Raw genomic sequence first — 17761 nt, forward strand, 5'->3', positions numbered from 1 at the left:
TATGCAAGGTATAGATTAGGTAAATCACGAGCTTCATCTCGGTTTTGGTAAATAAAGCAAGTTGGTAAGCAATAAATCATGGAAATGTGTAGTCAATGATCATGAGGTGAATCAATCATAGTCATATCGGTGAAAACATCATTGTATGGGGTTTAGAAGGTTCATGGCAAGGTGTATGCAAGGTTGCAGCACCTTGACCATGGTCCCAACAGTATAATAGAGAAAAGATGAGTGAGAAAGTGATTAGGAGAGAGAGTCATACCTTTAAAGTGGAACAAGGAAGTAAGAATAAGTGGTTGGCAATGATTGATGAAGAAGATGCTTCACCACTACCAAGGAGGAGTTCTTGGGAGGCTCTCTCACGTTCCCAAATGTTAAAGACACGAGAATAGGGCTCCAGTCTCGAGGAATAAATAAATAGAAAAGAATATTCTAAGAATCTTTAAATTTGGGCTCAGCAGACTTGTTGGTCGATACCTTTGGTCGATGGTATCGACCAATAGTATCGACCAAAACAAACTCTGCAGAATTTTTACAGAATAGTTCAGCAACTTTAGGTGCGGACTTGGAGGGCTATACAAGGTCAAATTGCATGGGGTTTTCTCCTACAGTTCACTCAAGAGGTCTAGTTTCAGGGAGTACCTTCGGATTATGCACAGGAGTCCGTTTGCTATTTCAACCGTCTCGCTCTTCATCAGTGCGCAGATTCTAACTTAACACTGGTAATGTGCTCAAGGAGGGAGCAGCATCATCAATGTCCATAAACTGGAATCCCGACATTACGTCATCAACTAGTAGGGCCCATAAGTCCCTCCTACCACCACTTCGGGTCTTTGGACCTACAAACATAACAATGACCGGGTCGGGTCAAGGTTAGGTAAAAGCTGGATTTTACATTACCTATGGTCATGATTGATTCGACCTAAAGAGGCACTACCGGGAAAGGAGTCAATCCTAAGTGTAGTGATGGTCTGGGGCGAAAGGAAAGGTTTGATTCAACTGCACCCTAAAAAGTGTTTGCTGGCGCCAACTGTATGTGTTACAGTAGTGAACATTTTAAGGACAAGAAGGTGATCTCTCAGAGGGATCGAGATACCTTTAGTCTGGTGAATTTGAATAAACCTAGGACACTGTGTTATACTAATGTTTATTTGATTTGTTTCTATGAGTGATGTGTCATTCTGGCCTTCTGTGAAGGTTTCTAGTTTGGGGCTCACGTGTGCAGGTATATCACCGGTCGCACAACCCATTTTGCCAGTATGACTTGTGGATATTAGTATCTGGGACACAGGTGGTCTATGTATCTGGGATACATAGTGAAGAGATCAATATATATGTATATCTGGGATATGCATGTGTGTCTGGGATACAAGAAGTCTATGTATCTGGGATACATAGCAGAGAGATTGAATGTGTATATCTTGGATATACAAGTGTGTCTGGGACACATTGAAAGATTAACACTTGCCCTTGTGCAAGTGGGAGCTGTTGGAATTTATTAATTTGATTAATAAATTAAATGCCCAAGGGCAATATTGGAAACTCACTATTAGGGCGGTTACAAAATAGGATTATATATTTTGGTAACCACCGCATTAGTGAGAAGGTAACTGAGTGATTCATTCGCACGAGTGAATCTCTGAGAAACGGCGGCTCCATCTCTCTCTCCCTCTCTCTTAGAATCGCAGGCTTAGAAATTCTTCTTTCCTAGTATTTGATCTTCATTCCATTAATCCACGGCATTTGGGTTGTGGATATTATTCCCTTTCCCTGTGATTGTGGAATCTCGCCGGTAAATCTTTGGTGGTGGAACGAGAACGTGGATCTAGACTTCCGCTGCGAATACTTCAAGTAAGGGAAAGCGAATTCAGGTAAGGAATTTTTTCCATCAATTAATTGAATTGAATTACTTTTGATGTATTACCAACACAACAGTTGAAAAAATGATTATCGCATGCACAATTCAACATCTTACTAAATTTGTGTCATAAAATTGAAATCAACTGAAAAGGCAAATCCATAAAATTTATGGACCTTGAATATCCTAATCATTTGATCAGTTGTAAACTAACACAGTATGCCAATTGAAATGAAATGAAAAGCCAAACCCATAAAAGTTCCGTACGTTGAAGATCCTAGAAATGAAAATCACTTGTCTTTCTGGACTTTCTTCCCGATCCAGCCGGCTATAATGGGAGTAAGAGCTACTGTAGGAGGAAACCTGATTGGAGATGCAGCTTTTTGCCAGAGCAAACGTTCCCACTTTTTCTCAAGTCTCTGAAGTAGGGATTCCCACCTAGAAAAGAAAAGAAGAAAAAATTAGAATATTCAGTCTCGAAAGAAGGAAGAATTACAAGCAAATCTTCAATTAGATAGCAATATTAGATGTTCTACTTCTTTTTTACCTTCTGCAACTGTGCTTAGACATCAATGCCTGCACTAACGAGTATGTAACATATGGAGAGAAGGAAATCAAAGAAAAGAGTAACGGAAGTTGCAAGATATGCTCCTCCGTATTTTGCCAATAGCTCTTTAGCTTGATCGCCTTTGGATTTCTCACCTTGCCCTTCCTCTCCTTTCTCTTACGAGCTAAATATCTGTAAATTATAACTCCTAAATCATGAAAAGTAAAGTAAGCGTTTCTTAGAGTAAAGAAAAATTCAGAATCAGTGTAGCACCTTCCATAGACCAGCTTCGAGACCGAACTTCTCTGTAATTTCTTCAAGGGAGGGAGGGTTGTCTTTGCTTCCTCTATCTCCTCTTTGAGAGATTGGATACTGAAGTGCTTAAAATCAATTTGCAGCAGAGTGGTGAGACACAGTTGTACAGAATTGCTTTATTTTTCTTCAAGAGCGAAGACGAAGTAGAGGTGAGGGAGGGAAGAGGGAAGAGCAGAGATGATGCCATTACTACCAAAATATCTTTATCTTATATATCAACCGCTCACATCTTACGGAGCAGAAGAGGGACACAGAGAGAAGAGAGAGGCGATTTTGCTTCTTCAGAGCTTCTTTTTTTGGAAATTAGGGTAGAAGACAAAGTCACACGCCCTGTTTTCAATGTTTTCAAACGATTTGGAAAAGGTACGGGATAGTTCATCTAGTTCGGTTCCTAGATAACAAACCCGTAGGGTTGCTCACTTAAATCGTGAACATGAAAAATCGAGGGCCAGGATTGAATTCAGGGCATTGGACGGTTCAAATTTATTGCATAACACTCAAGCAAAATCACAGGCTGACTGAGGCAATGACAATACAAATGATTAAAGGAGTCGAATTTCCTTGACTGCACTTGGGATTCGTGAGGATATTAAAAAGTTGCTCTTTGGCAGTTCAATCTGTGCGAATTCTCCCACCATGTGGGGCAAACTAATTGGAGTGCTGGCTAATTAGCTAACTTGGTGGCTGCTCCTCGTGAGGTTCAATTGGAACTATTCGTTTACCCAAAACTAGAGGTGTCAACGGTGCGGTTTCGGGCTGAGCTTAATGGTTTCGGGTTGAAAAACATCTAGCCCAAACACAGTCCATTAACAAAATAACGATTTCGGGCCAGTTTCGGTTTGGTGCGGTTTGGGTTCGGGCTAATTAACGGTTTAAATTCAGGTTGACTAACGGTTTATGGTGTGTAAGAAAGAAAACAAGAAGAAACAATTGAGCATCCTCCAACATAAGTGAAAATTATATGGAAAGCAAAGTTTCTATTGGTCAATTTCCATTAAAAAAATTCCTCCCATTCTATAGAAATCAAGAACTTAAATATTAAGTAGTAAAATGACTATTTGATCTTTGAATTCATGTTTAATTTTTTTTAATTGTCTATACCAACTACCTAATGGTAATATAATGATTCAAATATTATTTAATGTTAAATTACAAAACGGGTTGTAAATAGATTATAACGGGTTGCAGTTCGGTTTCGGATTGGTGCGGGCTCCACAACCCTCAACCCAATTATGGCCCATTAAGGTTCTGTTCCGGTCAGTTCGGGCTATAACGAGCCGGTGCTGTGAAACCCAGCCCTAACCTTGACCCGGAAACCTTGTTGTTTGTAGGTCCGATGACCCGAAGTAAAGTAAGAAGTCAGCTTTGGGCCATCCCAGTAGAGGACTTGGTGTCCGGCTTTGAATCCATGAAAGTTGATGATGAGGTTCTATTTATGGAAACTGAATCCTGATGAAGATCTAATTAGTTGATGGACTTGGAGTGCTCTCTATCTTGGTTTGAAGGCATTTCTACCTATTAGGTAAGTCACTTGACTTGTGTGCAAAACCCCTTTAGGTTTGGATTTGATCTGGACCTTCAATTCCCTGTTTTGGCATTCTTTGTCGGCATTGGTCGACCGATTGGTCGGCGGGCGAGTCGACCAATCCACTCGACCAATGAGTCTTGTCTTTGGCAATTAGGTTGATTCTTGCTCTATTTAAGTCCAACCTCGAGTCCACTTCGTATTTGCTGCCTCCAAACCCTCTGGAGCAGAACCAAAGACCTCTGCAAGTCATCTCTCTTGCATCCTTGGTGTTTTCTTGACGGATCTTCGTCGGAACTCTTCTTTTTGCATCAAAAGGTATGTCTACTCTCTCTTCTTCTCCTCCATCTTTGTTTTTCTTTCCTTTTTGAGTTGAGACAGTAGAAGAGATGCTGCATCCTCTGTTGCAAACATCTCTGAACATGTTCTCATGATCATCCTAAGGATTTAAGGCTAGAACAATGATCTTAACCATGATCATTGCAAGCTTTTGAAGGATTCATGATCAAACCATGATTTAATCTCTGTTAATCTTCTAATCTGAATTCCGATCTCTTTGGATCTTCTTTCATTGATCATGTTAGTGGTTAATGGTTGTGTTTTCTTTCCATGATCCATAATCCATAGAATTCTAGTTGTTCTCTTCTACCTTACTATGTGTTCTTCATGATGCATGATAGTTACATATATGGTAGGTTTTATTTCCTTTTTTAGATTTATGCTTCTAAGCCTTATTCCATGAAGACCTATGCATGTTTTCATGTTTTCATTACCGAAAGCAATGATCCATCCTCCTATAGTTCTTGTCCTTGTTTTCTATTTCAAATTCATCAAGATCCATGTTTGAGTTAATTATGGTAACTTTTTGTTTCCTAATTTGGATCTTGATACCTTGATTTGATTAGTGTTTTGAGGTCCCCTATATGCTAGAATACTACTGATGTAGTCTACCCCTTGATTAGTACCCTTTTGAACCACCAAATTCGGATTTCATATCTTAAAACTCTGATTTTATAGGCTACTGTCTGCATTGGTCGACTGATTGGTCGACTGGACCACTCGACCAATCCACTCGACCAATGAGTACAAAGCAACTCCGGAATTGGTCCGTTTCGGATGTTTTGATATATTTTCTGTTAGGGATCTTTCCTAATATGTTGTATATACTTGTTTAGGACCTTCTTCTCAAGTTTGCCAAGATCTTACTTGATTTCTTAGGATCCTTTTGCGAGTTATAAAAGGTAAGGATGGTTATTTCCTTAATTACATAGATAGCATGAATCTAGTTTCTATATTTGAATATCATGAATATGTTTCCTAAATTAGATTCTTACAATGATATACTACTGTTGCATAACTTTGATTACAGTAGCATTACTTATTCATATTGAATTGATTCATGTATGATTTACTTACCAATGTTATACAAGTGATTGTAATACTGATTTCTTTCCATATATATGAAGTTACCATATATGTGATGATATGAATTGATGCATGTGTATGCTTAAGTATGGTTTGGAAAGGAGAGGTGTCCTTTTGACACTTCTGTCCTTGGACTACTACGGGAATATTATGGGATGTTTCCGGAGATGCCCTCTGGACACCTTCCTAAACTGTTGGATGACATATCTAGGATTGTCTAGTAGTGTTTGGCTAGGATGTCTGTTATGTCAGACCCTAATCGGAGGGGTATTGAGACCGAACGACCCGTGGTAGCAATGGGGATTCATGGGCGCTCAAGGCCGGTAACCAACCCGTGAGAGGACAGGAATCACATTGTGGGGGCCATTTATTGGTAGGGTTGCATATGGTTAGACTTGGGCTCACGGGCGCTTAAGACCGGTAACCAACCCGTGAGAGGACGTGAGAGCTTCCCGTTTACCATATGTGGATGATCAATAGGGTTGATGAGTCCGTAGTCCGAGTTGGTCGGTGCCATAGGATACGCTGACTCTAGTGTGAAGGATACCGGAAAGGATCGTCAGGGACGAGGAATGGAAGTATCTGGATCTGACTTGATGTAACCAAGTAGAAGACTTGCATTTGGCTAGGTTTCACCCTGACATGCGCCAGTACTTATACCAAATGGTTGTGATAGAGTGTGTTGACTTAACCCCCTGCCAAGGTTTGTCTCGAGGGATGAAGGACCCATTACCAATCGGCTGCTCAAGACCGGTGAAATGATCCGTGAGAGAATCCAAGATATCTTAAATGATTGAGGATGTGAGTGGACTTTCCTAAAGAAGTACGGTGCTATGACTTAAAGCATGTCTGCCAATAGAGACCAGCATCCATAGAGTTAGATTCATTCATTCACTGTTTGTCTCATATCATATTGCATTTATGTTTGTTCGGAATCCTGCCATTTATGTTATTATGGATTTTAATCGCCTTACTTGGGTTTCTTTGAAACTCATTCCTTTATTGTACAATGTTGTTAGACTATCCCGCAGTGCGAGTATTATGACGGTCCCTATGAAGAAGCGCAAGGCGAAGAGACATATCTCCGGGATTACTCCGAAGATCCCGCGAGTGGTTATGCTCCGTACGATGCTTAGTCCGACCATTGAGTGGAAGCGTCCTTGTGCTATTTATGAGATCTATACATACAAGGATGTCGTCTATAAAGTGGAGAATAATTTAGTTACCCAATGTACTTGTTACTGGGATTAGATTTTGTCTAGTTTATTCTTTAGAGCTACTTTTCCGCTGGATGTAAAGTGGGATCTTTGCTTCACTTTACTTATCTGTTTGATACTCTGATTATATCTATTATTCTGATTCGTTTATGATTCATTCTTTCATTATTGGATCTATGATTTATCTTCCGCACTCTTGTTATGATTGTTCATGATTATGTTATTGTTTATGTGGGAGGTTGATCACTCGATACCTGATCTTCGGGCTGTGGATCACACTCTCGGGTATGCCAGATAGGGTACCGGCTGGGAGGGCGTGACAGGTGCAGTTCGATTTTAACGGTTCGGATTATAAATTGACACTCCTACCCAAAACCCTCCACAAGTTTGCTTGTGAGGAGGCTGCCGGGAAGAGCTTCATTTGTTTAATTTTTTCTATCTCCTATATTATATATAACTCTACTTAACCAGTTGCCGGGGAAAAAATGTAATATATGACATGTATTCATAACATGTAATGTTAAGTAAGAGAAACGGTAGGCACTTCAAGGATATGTAACTCCATATATAGGATTGAAGATTGCTCATTGCTATCACAAAATAAATTCCATTGGCACAACTCTTGGTTTTTCTCTGAGACTCTTGCCTGCAATGATCTTGAAGGAGTTATGTCTTGATTCTGACGGGTCGAATTGGCCTTGATTATTTTTTGTTTCTTTGTAGGTGCTTCAATAAAACCCTTTTTTATGCGTCTACCAGAAGGATAAAAAGAAAATAAAGTAAGAGATCTTATTATGCTGTTTAGTATTGAGTGGTAATAACATATCGCATCTTATCATATTTGGACGGAGTCGCATAATATCTTATCTGTTTTAGGACCGACTGAATCAAATTGGATGATATTCAGATGGTTATATTTTCTTATATACATTCTTCTAAATGAATATTGAATATAAGTTTTCTTTATTACCTGTTAAAATCTTTACCATTTTATTTGTTGGATTTGAAACGAAAATATAACTTTGTTTTGTTATATCCTAATTTCTACATATGAGATCAAATGAGAATAAAAGAAATTGAAGAACATGCATGCAAGAAAATAATGGCTGAGTTGAAGGAAAAGGAGGAAAGAGATTGTGGAAATAGAGAAGATCAATATTTTCCTAATATTGGGTTTTAACTATGATACATAGATAATTAGATACCACATATCATAACCACTACAAGAAAAATGGGTATTTGTGATGGAACTCTCTGTTTTAACTAGATTATATACGACGAAAAACAACTACGGCCGCAAGTAACCACATTAATCCCACAGTCACAAGCTTCCATAATATTTAGTGTACCACATGCTATGGAAACCCGATTCCGTTGCAAATAGGCCTCTTAAAACCACGAACACCAGCTTTTGTAATATTAAGTACACTATATGCCACGGAAATAATATTCCGTAGCAAATAGGCATCATGATCCCATGGTCTCATGCTTCCATAATATTAAGTACCATAATTGCAGGGATGCAAATTGTAGAGGATGTGAATCTGATAATTTAATTGGTCAGAAAAGCAGTTACCCTATCCACATCCTATTAACAAGGGTAGAGTCAGGATTAATATTGAGAGGAGCCAAGTATGAATTTTGACATAACATACAGTGACTCTTCTACCTATTGTCTTTACTAATAAAAGTTTTCTCTTATTGTAGGGCGAAATATTAATATTTCACTAATGAAAAGAGGGTTAGAGAAGAATTTTTTTTAAAATTAAGAAGATGTGGGGGTGGAGTTCTGGTGTTTCACACATGAAAAGAAGGCCAAGAGTAAAATTTCAAAATATTGAAAAGGAGAAAGGAAAATTTTAAAAGATCTGTGCTGGGGGAGGCTCCCCTTGTTGGTTAGCTCCTCCCTTGCTTATTGTTAATCTCATGAATTTGAGTATCTTTATACGAATATGAACGCAAATTCGGAAGTGAATTCCCATTGTCTATTCATAGCCCTAGCTATAATTCCCAGAGTCATACAAGCCTTGCCTTCATCGAGAGTTGGTTTTAGATGGGTGTTGAATATAGAATAGTCAACTCTATCTTGCATTATTTGGAGCAATATTTAACTTCCATTAATGGTGAAACTCTAGATGATGGGTTGAATCATGGATTGGACCGATGGGGCTGAAGATGTAGTTAGGTCAATGGTGTTGCAAGGTTGATGGTTCAGTCCCTTTTATTTTGACTTCCACTTTATTGGATTTAGTATAGCAACAATCACGGTGCATGGATGGCGGAGGTCGTGCATTGGTGTATAGCTGTAAACTTCCAAAAAAAATAAGAGAGAGAAAACTACTCATTCTTTGTGGTTCCAATGTTATCCTAATTATTTCCTTCATTTTTATTTTTGATGTTATGGGAGGTGGCCCAATCATCTGAAGTTTGACACTTGTGAGAAAATTTAGGAACATCTCAAAATAAACAACAAAAATCACAAATATTTTAATAATATATTGAGTTGTAAGACACTCTAAAATGTCTCTTAAAATGGTACAATGGTATACTTCGTTAATAGATTCCGTTTAGTTATGGTTAGATAATTCATAATTCTTAAATTACTCTTAATGTCTTGTTACTTTTTTTTTTATTATTATTATTATTATTATTATTATTATTATTATTATTATTATTATTTAGTCTTGTGACTTTATAGTATTATCTTTAACTACTTATTTGTAATTTCTCGTTATATAATTTTAAGATGTTTTCCTTTGATACATGTCATCCATCTCCTTCATTTTACTACCAAACCCCCCCCCCCCCCCCCCCCCCCAAAAAATCATCTTATGTTCCATTGTTCCGACTAAAATGAGGGGAAATGGAGATGGGGTCTGAAATTTAAATCTTCAAAGACAAAATTTGAAAGAAAAAAGAAATTGTTAACTAATGAAAGAAATCAAGTGGGTACAATGATAAAGACAAATTGAAAGTGCTTTCAGAGAACAGGTGAGAAAGGCTGTAGGAATTCTTCCAGTCAAAGCAATTGAAAGTGCTTTCAGAGAACAGGTGAGAAAGGCTGTAGGAATTCTTCCAGTCAAAGCAATTGTGCTTCATTTGCATACTTAGATCCTTTTGGGTCAGTGACGGTTAGATTTTAGAAAATGCAGAGATTAGCAGTTACCAGACCTCTTCGAATATCATAGAGAACACCTGTATGAAGTGTAGGAGAGAGAGAGAGAATGGGGGTAGGTGGAGTTATATTAGTTCTACGAAGAAGAAGAAAATAAGATCAAGTTCAAGCAGATAGGAAATGGGATACTTAATTTCATAAATTAAGGATGACCCATAAATATCTGGTCTGCCGTGTTTTGGTACTGGACTGTATTGCTTTATCTGGTAGCAATTTTTCGATCACCAAACACTTAGGCTGCATTTGTTTGCTGGAATAAATGTGGGGTGGGAAAATTCTTGAAAAAAGTGTAGATTTTTTATTTTTCCCTTAAATCCCAAAATGGCGGATTATTTGGTTGCTTGGGGTGGGAAAGTGAAAGACAAGTTTCCTTGAAATCAAGGAAACTTGTCTGGTGATGTGACAGCCCAACTTTCCCACCCCAAGCCATTTTAAAATCTCGTATATTTGGTGGGACTTTGTGGGAAAATTGGGAAAAGTAAAAAGTGGGACCCATCACTATCATTTTTCCACAAAACCATTTCTTTTCCTTTCCTTCTCCCTTACCTCACTACACATGGGATTCACATGTTTTTATTTCCCACCCCACCTTTGCAAACAAACGCAGCCTTAACATAGAGTTGAGGAGATCTCACAGGGGGAGTCTGCAATTTGATCTCGACAAATTTACTACTTATTTCACAGTTATTTCTTCTACCATTTCATCACTCGATTTGTCTTCCCTTATTTCACAGTTATTTCTTCTGCCATTTGATCACTCGATTTGTTTTCCCTTAAATTGATATAAGTAATTTGTTGATGCCTTCGTGGCTGAGGAAATTTTGATTGAAATTCAGTTAATGGGCTACTGTCATGGGGTATTTCCAGTAGATTTTTGTTTGCAGCTGCACGAATATCGTCAGCGCAGCCGTGAAATCGTGACACATGTCATTAAGACATCCAACAGACCAAATGTAGGGCAGTGGAGTAATTAAACATGTGAAATGGATAATTTTTCTAAATTGCATAAATCCACCCCCAATTGAAATCATATTTACAAATAGAGGGCCTCTTTTTGCAGCCCTTTCCACGCGATCTCACAAGAAGTTCCAGAATTGTCTCACCAATCGAGTGAAACTGCTTGGAACAGGGTTTTTGTTTCATACTGGGAGCAGGCTTAGCTTGAATAATGCATCAGATGCTGGAGTTCCATCTTTGACACTGGGAACTCTAAGGCTATGGTGTGTTCGAGAAAAGGAGTTGCGAAGAATTCTTTGTCGTTGTTGGTTGATACAGGTTCCCATATGGGTTTCAATTTCCTTCATTTAATGGAACCAAAGTAGAAATAGTGTGGAAGTAAAACTAGCCACCTACTAAGGCAACATATTGGGTAAAAAAAACCCAATCATTTAGAACGGCAATTTTCAATTGATTCTTTAAACACACTACATACTATTTTTTTTCCATTAAAACAATCTTTGCAATGCTTTAAAATTGTTTCTCCATTCTTCTCAATCTCAAAGATGACTAGGAGAAAACGAGATCACGCAAACCCTAAACTTGGAACCCCAACCTTGAAATGAAATCGAGAAGGAATCAAGGAACCCTAGTTTGAACCCACAAAACACAGTTTCGACCAAAACAGAATGAGAGAGAGAGAGAGAGAGAGAGAGAGAGAGAGAGAGAGAGTAAGATTGTGAAATGCAGGATAGGGATTCGATCGATTTTATTTTCTCAATCATGAAAGAAGCCCTCTTTTTTTAATATGATTAACTAAGAGTGGATTTCTGTTTAGAAAAACTTATCCATTTAACACATTTAATTACTCAAATGCCCTTATTTTTGGGCCGTTGGATATCCTAATGATATGTGTCAGGATTTCATGGCTGCACGGATGAAATCCGTGCAGTCGCAAACAAAAATCCATTTCCAGTGGTTAACGACAGCAATTACATTGTTCCTAATCATATAATTTTCTCAAAAAGATGAAGAGGCTATAATGGTTTTTTTAAATTATAATACATATAATAGAATGAAATTATACATTTAAAATTTAAAATTTAGCACATAAATACTGTCATATGTTATAAATAATAGAGCAAATTGCACTGGCACCCCAGAATGGAGGCCTTAAAGCACTGACACCCCAATTCAATAAACACACTAGTCCATTCTGTTAGTTAAACTGTTAACCCACTATTAATTTTTTTGTAATTCCAAAAATGACCTTACTAAAATCTGAAAAAAAAAATTTAAAAATTTTAAAAATAAAAAAAATGAAGTGAAACGGTTGAACTCCCAATCGTCCATAAAGTTAGTCTTTTTTTTTTTTTTTTTTGGTAAGTGAGAATAGATTTCTTGAATAATAAGTCAAGGGTATGATAGTCTTTGCAAAAATATGATTAACCAAGTAATAACCCTTCTAACATAATAGGACCTATGTGTTTTTTAAACATAAAGTGGGGTGTCAGTGCTTTAAGGCCTCCATTTTGGGGTGCCAGTGCAATTTGCTCTAAATAATATTTATTTATGGATGTCCATTACCCCCAAAAGAAATTGTACTTCTAATTGAAGATCTCAACTACCTCATGATGCAATCTTGGTGATTCATATTCCTATATTATTGAAAATCACAACCATCTCATTACACAATGTTAGCAGTCAATATTTCTATTCAATGCACCTTCTATCTTGGATGACAATCTATCTTTCCATATCAAGATTATCTTATTGTGTGTGAGAATCATATATTCTATTTCTTTGTAAACTCTGATATTACCATATCAGAGAAGATGCTAGTTCATTATAAATATGTAATGACTAACTCAATAGAATAGTTGAACTCATATTGTCTTTCTTATTTGTATTCAATATATCTCCTTTATTTTATAACACGTTATCAGCACGATTTCGCTCAAAGTAGTTGTGAACAGCTCCACTCAAAGCATTGCATTTTGAGAAGAAAGACAACAAACTATGTATTATTATGTTTTCTATTCCAAAGTGAAAAGAATTATCGATTTCCTTGCACGTTTTTGTAAACATTGGAGTTTACCTTGTCCATCTTGTAATGTAAGTGCATCGTGATAAAAAAATGTATGTATTTTATTGAATCTAAGAATCAATTAAGATATTAGGTTGCCTTAACAATTAAGGTTTGTGATTAACCAACAATAATTTTATTTTATTGTTGATACGGAGAAATTATGATCAAACCGGGTTCATACCTGGTTCGACCCTCAACCCCGGTCGAGGCAGAGGGAACCGACTCGCTCCCGAGCGAACCGGATCTAGAAGATGGCTTGCTGAAGAAGAAAACTGATTCAGCTACAAGCACGCCCTAATCCTACTTATGGATTAGGGTAATTACCCTAATGATGGCAGACTCGAATTGACGGCTGCGGCTAATCATTATCGAAGGGATAATCATCGCATGACCTAAAGAGTTATCTCAGGAGTCCTCTACTAGTCCAAACTAGTAGAAGTCTGTTGCTCAACAGATCTATCTGTTAAGATCCAACGACTACCCGAAGAAGGCTCAAGTGCATCCAACGAAGGAGATTCGAAGGTACACTCTATATAAACCTCACTACCATACGAGGTGAGAGAGATCGAAAACACACAATCTGAGACTCAGGTTCAAATACATACTGATAGACTTAAAACTATCAGCGGCTTACGATCTAGATCACCTTTCCCAGTTCTTCATTCCTTAGCTCTGTGCTTCTAGCAGAGCCATTTGTGATTAAGTTCATCAACTGACTTAGCCTTCGGAGGTGGACTCCCTACCCCCGCGGTCGGGCCACATCTGACGCTTTCGTTTTGCAGGTCATCACGAGGAGATCTAAGGGCTGAGCAGATTTTGAACGCATCAATTGTATATAGTGGTTGTTAAACTTGCACCACAAATATTGTTAAATGCACAAGAAGTTGTAAAATTTGAAACTGTAAATAAGTACAGTTCTGCAGATGCACATGAAGTTACAAGATTTGAAACTGTAAATGATACAGTTCTGCAGATGCACATGAAGTTGTAAGATTTGAAATTGTAAATAAATACATTTCTGCAGATGCACATGAAGTTGAAAGATTTGAAACTATAAATAAATACAGTTTTGTAATTTTTAAATTTAATTCTCTATTAAAATTCTGTAGAGAAAATATTATTGATGAAGACTTATTAGCAAATTTTCAAGCTTAAAATCTTGTTACAATAGCAATATTGTAAAAAGAGTTTTAAGAAATACTCTGAATGATGCTGAGTAAAATAATGGACTACTAATAAAAAATCATGAAGCTCGTCTTATTGGTTCTGCTCTATTCCCTGAAGTGAATGCAGCAATTTATAATTTTGCCTTCAAATAGTAATATTGTAAAAGGAGTTTTAAGAAATAATCTGAATGATATTATGCCTATTTGTGGCTGAGTAAAACAATGGATTATTAATGAAAGGTCATGAAATTCGTCTTATTGGTTTTGCTCCATTCCCTGAAGTGAATGCAGCAATTTATGATATGCCTGAAAGAAGGCAAAATTATAATTATGGTCATGACTTGGAAGATGACGAAGCAAAAAACGGAATAATTACCGTTCCCATGATTGAAATAAATAAGAGAATAATAAGGATTCTCAATATAATTCTTTAAAAAGTAAAAATAATATGTCATCGATGTGATATGAAATATTATTGGATGTATCTGTCATACTCTACAATATTTTAGTCATATTTTCAATTAAATAAATGAAGATAATGTGAAGATGAATATGATTTTTCAAACTAATGACATTGAAGCAAATTTTGCCCACAACGCGGATGATTTTGATGGCCTTATAGATACTACACATCTAGATGCTGCAGACTCTTTTGAATATAATAATTGAAGATTTGATTATGTTACTAGAGTTCAAATAAAATAAAATTGATATTATGTTACTTTGTAATTCTTTTCCCCTCAAATCTCATCTCATATTGTTAGTTTATTTTAAATTTAATATTTTTTTTCTAATTTTTTTTATTGATTTCTATATATCTTTTGATGCATTTTCTTTCATTTTGATGAATAATGTGAATATTCTCTAATATGCTATGACACATATTATACTAAGAAGAAAAAAATTATTTATATTATTTGTGATGCAGAAGCCAATGTTCATAAAATAATTGATAGTATAACATTGATTGAAGGCTCTGAAAGAACTAATCTATTATTACATGGGAGATCAATTGGCTATTGATAATACATCATTTTGTAGTAAGTCTCAAATAAACTTATTAAGTTTTGAAGATATATGCCAAAATGATTGAGACTACAAATGATGGTAAAAGTGAATATTTATGCATTACTATACAAGTTTTAGACATTTTCTCTCAGTTTGTACTACATGGATATTTGCATGGTTGAAACACATGCTTGAGTAAATCAAAAGAACATTGATTCCAATAGTTTTATTACTTGGCATGACTGGTTGGACCATCCCGGATCAAATATGATGTGAAAAATTATTGAAAATTCATTTGTCATCCATTGAAGAACCAAAAGATTCTTCAATTAAGTGGATTTTCTTGTGCTGCTTGTTCTCAAGGAAAATCTATTATTAGATATTCACCAGATAAAGTTGAGATTGAATATTCTTCGTTCTTGAAATGTATACAGGGTGAAATATATTAGCACATTCACCCATCATGTGGACCATTCATATAATATATGATATTTAGTAGATGCATCTATAAAGTGGTCACATGTATGTTCATTATGAACTCGCAATTTGATATTTGCGAGATTGTTTGCTTAAATAATGAGATAAGAGCATAATTTAAGGATTATAAAATAAAAACAGTTTGTCTTGATAATACTGGTGAATTTACATTTCAGGCTTTATGATTATTATATAATAATTGAGATCACAATTGAATAGTATGTTGCTAATGTTTATATCCAAAATGGTTTGGTAAAATCATTTATTAAATGTCTCCAAATAATAGCTAAACCATTGCTTATGAGAACAAAACATCATTTGTACGCATCAGGCCAAATGTTGTCATAAATTCTCTCTATTACAATTGGCTTATGGTCAGAAGCCAAATATTTCTTATCTTAAAATTTTTAAACGTGCAACTTATGTTCCAATTGCTCCACCACAGTGCACAAAGATGAGTTCACAAATAAAGTTAGGAATATATGTTAGATATGAATCTCCTTATATAATTCAATATCTTGCCAATAATAGGAGATTTATTTAAAGGAATATTTATTGATTATTATTTTGATGAATTAGTTTTTCCAACATGAGGGGGAGAAAATAAAAAGTTGGAAAAAGATATTGATTATATTGCATTATTATTACCTCATTTAAATCCTTGTACTGAACAATGTGAACCTGAAGTTCAAAAGATAATGCATTCACAAAATATTATGAATCAACTGCCAGATTTGCTGACTTGCTAAGAGTTATTAAATCTCATATTTCAGCTGCAAATGCTCCAATTAATGTCCCAGTAGGACAATCTATCAGTGTAAATGAAATTAAATCACGTTTAAAAAGGTGGAAGATCAATCGATTCCAAGGATAAAATTCTAGAAAATGAAAAGAATAAATGATTAAGATGGTCATAATATGTAGACAATTGATTATGAAGATCTTGAAGGTATAATTTTCTATAAAACCCCAAAAGAGGTTCAGGTACCTGAAAATAATGAAGAGATCTCGATTAGTTATGTCATTGCAGGAAAAAGATGGAACCAAAAATATAAAGTTGTCGACAATATTTTTGCATATTATATTATTATTGAAATAATGCAACAAGACAAGGATCTTAAACACAAATTTGTTGATGAATGTAAATGAAGAAATGATTGGCCAACGTAAAGACGCAATTCAAGCAGTATTGAATTCACTTGAAAAATTAAAGTTTTTAGATTTGTAGTTCAATATCTGAAGGTATAAAGCCAGTTGGGTACAAATGAGTTTTTATGCAAAAAATGAAACGAGAAAATGAATGAAATTGCGATATATAAAGTATGAATTATGGCACAAGAATTTTCGCAGAGGCCTGGCATTGATTACATGGAAACATGTTCTTTTGTGGTGGATACAAATCACCTTCAGATATCTTATTAATTTGACAATATATGAAAATTTGACATGCATCTATTGGATATTATTACAGCCTATTTATATGGCTCACTCGAGTGTGAAATTTATATGAAAATCACTGAATGATTCAAAATGACTGAAGCATATAAAAATTTGTTCATTTAGGCTTTAAAGATGATCAATGCATATATGATATAATCTCCTTAGTGGATATTTATTAAATGAACAGTATAAAAATGATCCAATTCATTATTATGCCTTTATTAAAGGATATGTATTTAATTTTGATAAGTGTATAAGATGATGATTTAAATATAATTGAAATTCCTGAAGAGCTTCCAAAAGCAGTATAATATTTGAAGAAGGAATTTGAAGTGAAAAATCTTGGAGAGACAAAGTATTGATCATTTGACGAGTAGAATATTCATTCATCAATTAACTTATATAGAGAAGGACTTGAAGCGATTTTACATGGATAAAATATATCTATTGAATACCCCAATGGTTGTAAAATCGTTTAATATAAATAAAATATTCATTTTAACCCCATGAAAACATGAAGAACTTATTGGTCTTGAAGTACCATATCTAAGTGCAACTGAGACATTAATATATCTTACTAATA

The sequence above is a fragment of the Hakea prostrata genome, chromosome 5, assembly GCF_041222555.1.
Source record: "Hakea prostrata isolate BN-2017 chromosome 5, UWA_Hpros_2, whole genome shotgun sequence".
NCBI lineage: Eukaryota > Viridiplantae > Streptophyta > Magnoliopsida > Proteales > Proteaceae > Hakea > Hakea prostrata.